Consider the following 7,212-nt stretch of genomic DNA (forward strand, 5'->3'; position numbering starts at 1 on the left):
ACATGAACAATTGATTACTGATGAAGTTATCAAAGCAATTCAAAAGGGAAAGGATAGCCTTTTCAACAAATGGTGGTGGCGGTCGGTCGCGGTGGCTCATGCCTGTAATCCCAGCACGTTGGGAGGCCGAGGAGGGTGGATCACCTGAAGTCAAGAGTTCGAGATTAGCCTGGCCAATATGGTGAAACCCCGTCCCTGATAAAAATACAAAAATTAGCCAGGCCGGGGAGTGGGGGTGCCTGCAATCCCAGCTACTTGGGAGGCTGAGGCAGTAGAATCACTTGAACCTGGGAGGCAGAGGTTACAGTGAGCTGAGACCGCGTCACTGTACTCCAGCCTGGGGGACAAGGGAGAAACTCCGTCTCAAAAAACAACCAACAAACAAACAACCCCCCCCCCACCAGAAAAAAATAGTGCTGGAACAGCTGAATATCCATGGGAAAAACATTAATTTTGATTATTCCCTCTCCAGACACAAAATTAAGTCAAGATTGGTCATAAACTCAAATATGAAAGCAAAACCCATAAAAGCTTTTTGAAGAAAATGGGAAATGAAGGATAATATCTTTGTGGTCAAGGAACAGATAAAGATTTCTTTGTTAGAATACAGAAAACGATAGCCATGAAATAAACAGTTAATGAATTAGATGTTAGAAAATTAAAAACCTCTGCTCATCAAAGCAAGCCTCATTCTGGACAAGCCACAGACTCGGAAAAATATTTGCAAAACTTTTGTCTGACAAAGGATTTATGAGAATTTATAAAGAACTCCTACAACCTAATAATAAAAAGACAAACAGCCCAATTAAAAAATGGGCAAAAGACTTGATGGCACCTCCTTATTTCTTTATAGAAAGGTATTGAGGGTCAGAGGCAGTGACTCACACATGTAATCTCAGCACTTTGGAAGGCTGTGGTAGGTGGATCACTTGAGGTCAGGAGTTCAAGACCAGCTTGTCCAACACAGCGAAATTCTGTCTCTACTAAAAATACAAAAATTAGTTGGATGTGGTGGCACATGCTTGTAATCCCAGCTACTTGGCAGGCTGAGGCAGGAGGATCACTTGAACTCAGGAGGCAGAGGTTGCAGTGAGCCAAGGCACTGTACTGCAGCCTGGGCACAGAGTGAGACTCCATTTAAAAAAACAAACAAACAGAAAAAGAAATATATTCAGCTGGTCAATAAATAAATGAAAAGATGCTCAACAGTATTATTTCTTAGAGCAAGGAAATGAAAACCATAATGCAATACTATGTCTCCCACTAGAATGGCTAAACTTAAGAAACTTTACAATGTCAAGTGCTGACAAGCACAGGGGGCAATCTGAACTCTCTCATACGTGGCTGGTGGGAGTACAGGATGGTGTAACCACCTTGGAAAAGGGTTTCGTGCTTATAAAATCAAACAGATACCTACCCTGTGACCCAGACATCTCACTGCTAGGTATCTATCAAAAGGAAATGAAAGCATACGTCTACAAAAAACCTGTACGAGAATGTTCACAGCAGCTTTATTTATGATAGCAAAAACTGGGAAGCAAGGCCCATCAGAAAGAGAATGAATGAACACATTTTGTTACATTCACATAATGGACTCCTGCACCACAATGAAAAGAACTAAAAGGACGTGGATGAATCCTGCAGATGTCACACCGAGCTAAAGAAGCCAGATACAGAAGAGTGCACAGATGTGTGGATGCTTTTTTTTTTTTTCCTTTTTTGAGACGGAGTCTCACTTTGTCTCCCAGGCTGGAGTGCAGTGGCACGACCTCGGCTCACTGCAGCCTCTGCCTCCCTGGTTCAAGCAATTCTGTTGCCTCAGCCTCCTGAGTAGCTGGGGTTATAGGTGTGCACCACCACACCTGGCTAATTTTTGTATTTTTTACTAGAGGTGGGGTTTCACCATGTTGGCCAGGCTGGTCTTGGACTCCCGACCTCAGGCAATCCGCCCGCCTTGGCCTCCCAAGTGCTGGGATTACAGGCGTGAGCGACACGCCTGACCCTTTTTTTTTTTTTTGAGACGGAGTCTTGCTGTGTCACCTAGGCTGGAGTACAGTAGTGCGATCTTAGTTCACTGCCTCCCAAGTTCAAGTGATATTTGCTCCTCAGCTTCCAAGTAGCTGGGAGTACAGGTGTCCACCACCACACCTGGCTAATTTTTGTATTTTTACTAGAGATAGGGTTTAGCCATATTGGCCAGGCTGTTCTTGAACTCCTGACCTCAAGTGATCTGCCCGCCTCAGACGCCCAAATTCCTGGGATTACAGGCGTGAGTCACTGTGCCCAGCCTTGCTTCCATTTAGATGAAGCCCCAGCTCAGCAAACCCAGTCTGTATTGAGAGGAATCAGATCTGTGGCTGCCGCTGGGTGAGAACTTGGTCAGGAGGGGGCCAAACGGAGCTTTCTAGTGTGATTAACACTGGCCATATGCCTTGGTAGGAATGTGAGTCACATGCATGGATTTACATTAAAATGCACTGGACTGTACAACATTAAAATGCACTGGACTGTACATTTAAGGTTTCATTGTATGTAACTTTTACTTCTGAAACACTATGAACAGATATTGACCCTGGTGAGTAGGTTTGCTTTTCTCAGTGGTAGGAGTTAACAATTCTGAAACCATTTTCTGTTTACCAGAGGTTTAAGCAAGTGAGAAAACGTAATAAAACGGGAGTCAGGCTTCTGACTGGGAAGGCACAGCGCATCTGTGACCTTCCCCTGGTTCCCGATCATGGCCTTGGGGTCCGCCTTCCAAGCACCTCTGCTGGGGCTGCCCCTCAGCCCTCCCCAGTGGTGGGGCGGTGGTGGGGACAGTTCTCATGTGTGTTCGTGAAGCCCGCCCAGAACTTCAGCACCTTGGGCTGGCGTGGTGGCTCACACCTGTAATCCCAGCACTTTGGGAGGCCGAGGTGGGTGGATCACGAGGTCAGGAGATCGAGACTATCCTGGTTAACACGTGAAACCCCGTTTCTACTAAAAATACAAAAAAAATTAGCCGGGCGTGGTGGCGGGCACCTGTAGTCCCAGTTACTAGGGAGGCTGAGGCAGGAGAATGGCGTGAACCTGGGAGGTGGAGCTTGCAGTGAACCCAGATCGCGCTACTGCACTCCAGGCTGGGCGATAGAGCAACACTCTGTCTCAAAAAAAAAAAAAAAAAAAAAAAAGACCAGTTTGAACAACATGGTGAAACCCCGTCTCTACTAAAAACTACAAAAAGTAGCTGGGTGTGGTGGTGCGTGCCTGTAATACCAGCTACACAGGAGGCTGAGGCAGGAGAGTTGCTCGAACCCGGGAGGTGGAGGTTGCAGTGAGCGGAGATCATGCCATTGCACTCCAGCCTGGGCGACAGAGTGAGACTCCATATCAAAAAAAAAGAAGAACTTCAGCATCTTTAATATTGGGAACACGCTGAGCTGTAAGTAGGGGACGGAGGTGCCAGAGGAGGGACAAACGGTAACCCAGGCCTCCTAACACCTGGGCCATGAAGGTTTAGGCATGCATCATTTTTAGGAGATCTCCACGATCTCCTTCGTGTCTGAGTGTGTCAGCATGTGCCTGTGAACGTGTACATGTGCAAGGGTGTGCACACTCGGGTGTCAGCATCTGAACATGTGCACACTTGCAAGGGAGCTCCGGGGCCCAGGGCTGCCTTCTGTTTCCCTGAGTACAAGGTGCTGAGCTCAGGGACTAGGCCCCGAGGAAACAGGAGCCCAGGTCTTGGAAAGTCCCAGGAACCCCTGCTAGAAACATGCGCATTTCAAGGAAAAACTGGAGATTTTTCTTCAGTGTCTGGCATCCGTTTCTTTCCCTCTCTTTAGCCCCTGAACACCCCTCTTTGTCCCCACTGAGAGGGAGTGGCAGCACAGGTCTGGGGGGACCAAGGACAGAGAAGCCGTGTGTGTGCTGGGAGTGGGGGCTGTGGCCTCCTCTTAGGAGTGAGAGAGAGAGACAGAGACAGAGAGAGAAACAGGCACAGAGAGACAGAGAGGGACAAAGAGAAAGGCAGAGAGAGACAGGGAGAGACACAGAGAGACAGTGAGAGAGAGCAACAGAGAGTCACAGAAAGAGACACAGAGACGGCGACAGAAAGATGGAGACAGGAACAGAGAGAGACAGAGAGACAGTGAGAGAGAGTGACAGAGAGACACAGAAAGAGACACAGACAGAGACAGAAAGATGGGAGACAGAGACAGAAAGATGGGAGACAGAGACAGAGAGAGACAGAGACAGAGAGATAGCGAGAGTGAGAATGACAGAGAGATACACAGAAAGAGACACAGAGACAGAGAGACAGAGACAGAGGGAGAGTGAGACACAGAGAGAGACAGAGACAGAGATAGAGGGAGAGACAGGTAGAGAGGGAGGGAGGGAGTGGGCACCATGGGTCTGAGGCTGGGTTTGGGGGAGGGTGGTGCAGCAGGCAGGAGAGCCCAGGAAATGGTGGGCCTGGCCTTGGCCTGTGTTGTTCCTGTGCCCCTGCTGAGGGAGAGACCTCCCGGCCCCCACTGCGGGTGCTGGTCCCACGCCCGAGCTTGTTTCTGAGTGGCCGGGCTGAGGACACACTGGGCGAAGCAGGCCTCAGTCTGGGGCAGGTGGCAGAGGGGAAAGCTGCCCCCTCACTCAGCCCCCACACAGCTGGCCGGGAAGACCCCTTGTCCCTTCCTGAGGCCCACGCTCAGCCACCTGGTCCGAGCAGGTGCAGGTGAGACCTCGGCACAGCCAGGCCCTCTCCAGTCACGCCTCTTACCGCCCGCGTTCTGTGTGGCTCCTGTGAGCCCGTTAGTGCCTGTCAAGAGCCTCCCTCAGAGCCACAGCTTCTCTCCGCCAGATCCTGCTTCGGGGTCACCATAAAGCCCTCGCCTTGTGGGGGGCTGGTTTCTGTGACGTCCACGAAGCCGTCAGATTAACGACAGAAATAAGGTGGTTCCTCCTTTAAGGAATTAGGCACAAAATCAGCATGGGACTCATCGGCCCCCACAGGTTCACAAGGGAGTTGAGTAAAAGCAACTTTACGGGGATAGAGCCGTGCCAGAGAAAATGGAAACATCTTTCCTTTAACTCGGGAATGTGTCGCGGCCATTCCTGCTTTCTGAGCACCGCCACCTTTCGAGGGCCTGTAATTAGGAAGGAACCTTTTCCCTTGGGGTTATTTATGCTTTCCCTTCTCACTCGGCACACATATTCAACAACGATCTCTCTCCTTCACCTACAGACCACCCAGTCTGTGCGGGGTGCCCGCCTCCCGGGGCCACGTGGTAGAACAGAGACCACTGCTGTGCTGGGTGAGACCAGGTGCCATCCAGCCCAGGAGCAGCGAGAGTCCCACCTGCATGGGGCTGCCGCCTGCCTCACACACACTCCTCTAATCCCAGGGCCATGGGACTTTACAAATGGGGAACCGGAGGCACAGAGAACGAAAATGCCATGGCTAGTACACGAGATGAGGACAAAACCATGTTCCTACCCCTGCCAGGATGGCCTCGTGGGAGTGCGGGATCAGAAAGGGCTCATCACAAGCAAGTGACATCCATGTGGGGACCCAAGCTGGAGCCTTTCCAGAGAAGGAAGGCATGGAGAAGAGGGACCTGGTCCCTGCAGTGCCGGTGGGGCCGGAGGCTGTGCCCTGCAGGTGTGTGGGCGAGCAGCTTGGACCTGGGCAGGCCGCATCCGAGCATCCGCACCGGCTGGCTGTGCATCTGTGGACATGCCTTTGAGTGTCCCGTAGCCTGTATTATTTAAGGTCACAGCGCGTTTATGATGACTGCCAGAAAGCAGCAGGTGCCTGTGAGTGCAGCTGGGACCCTGCCCTGTGGCCTTTGGATCCTGAAGAATGTGCTGGATCATTAACTAGGTGCAGGGGAGGGTGAAGCCCTGCAGCAGAAAGCAGCTCCGCACGTGATGCGGAGGAGGTCTCCCTCGCGGCGGGACCCCAGGCGGGTCAATTTCTGTGCGCCTGAGCTTCCTCATCCACGACACTGGGGCCTCAGGCGTGGCTGAGAGGGTGGAATGCATTAACAGATGAGCAGCATTTGTCCTGTGGGCGTTCTCTGTAAGAGCTGGGAGATGGTGTCATTGAGTTGCTGAGATCAGGGTTGGGACCCCTGGGTTCCAGCTTTGCTCCTCTTACTCAGCTCCTCTCACCCCGCAGCCTCTCTGCACCTCACTCTTCCTTCTTGGTGCCTTTCACTCAGACTTTACCGGTCCAGAGAAATCTGCGTGTGCTGGCCCTTTGAGGGGGCTCCTGTGTCGGGGCAACCGCGCCGCCCCACCTGCTGACCTCGTGAAGTCTCATAACCTGATTCTTCCTCCTCGGCTGGCTGCGCAGCAGGTGTGGGCAGCCCGAGAGCTTCTGCCCATCAGATAATTAAATTCCTCGTGTATTTATCAGGCCGAGAACACCCTGTACCACTCACTCCGGTGAAGCAGCTGCATGTTGTCCTGAGCCTCCTGCAAGATGACCTCGTGGCAGGCCCAGGCACTGCAGGAAGTTGCTGTGTGCGTGGAGGTGCATGCTGTTCTCAGATGTCACACACACAGAGCCAGCATCTCACGCCAGCGATGGAGCCCCTGAGGTGTGATGAAGGCCTGATTTGCAACTTAATGGACCCTGACCTAGGAACCCAGCTTGGCTGCTAGAAGTTTCTGGGTCCTCAAATAACAATAACCACCTCCTGGGGCCATCATGAAAACTGTATGAGATAATGCATCAAAAACTCTTAGCAGAGACCTTGACTCACAGCGAGTTCTCAGTAAGTTGTGGGACTATGCACCAACTTCATTTATGGAATGAATATGGAATCCTCATTGGTTTGTCCATGTTTCCAACCTGGGACACTCGATGCTGCTGACTTACATTTCTACATATCCCGCCGGCCTGCGAGTCCTTCCAGCTCTGCTTGCTGTTGTCACATCTGCCCTGGAAAATATCAGTCACACAGTGGAAACGTCTCCAGGGAAGTGGATATTCCTGCTAGAAGTGGACTGGGTGGGAGTTGGGAATTTATTCTCTGGCTGCTCTCATCACTTGTCTGCTGCATGATTTCTCTTTGCTTAATGTCTAATTTCTCTCAGGGGCCTGGCTCTCAGCTGGGTTAAATAACTCTGGTGAGGGAGACTGAAGGATCACTGGGGAAAGTCATTGTCTTTGTCCTCAGTAGTGCATTTAATCCTCTGAATTTTAGGTTTCCTTCTCTCCCTCCCCTCCCCTCC

The sequence above is a fragment of the Mandrillus leucophaeus genome, unplaced genomic scaffold, assembly GCF_000951045.1.
Source record: "Mandrillus leucophaeus isolate KB7577 unplaced genomic scaffold, Mleu.le_1.0 Scaffold15, whole genome shotgun sequence".
In the NCBI taxonomy this organism is placed as follows: Eukaryota; Metazoa; Chordata; class Mammalia; order Primates; family Cercopithecidae; genus Mandrillus; species Mandrillus leucophaeus.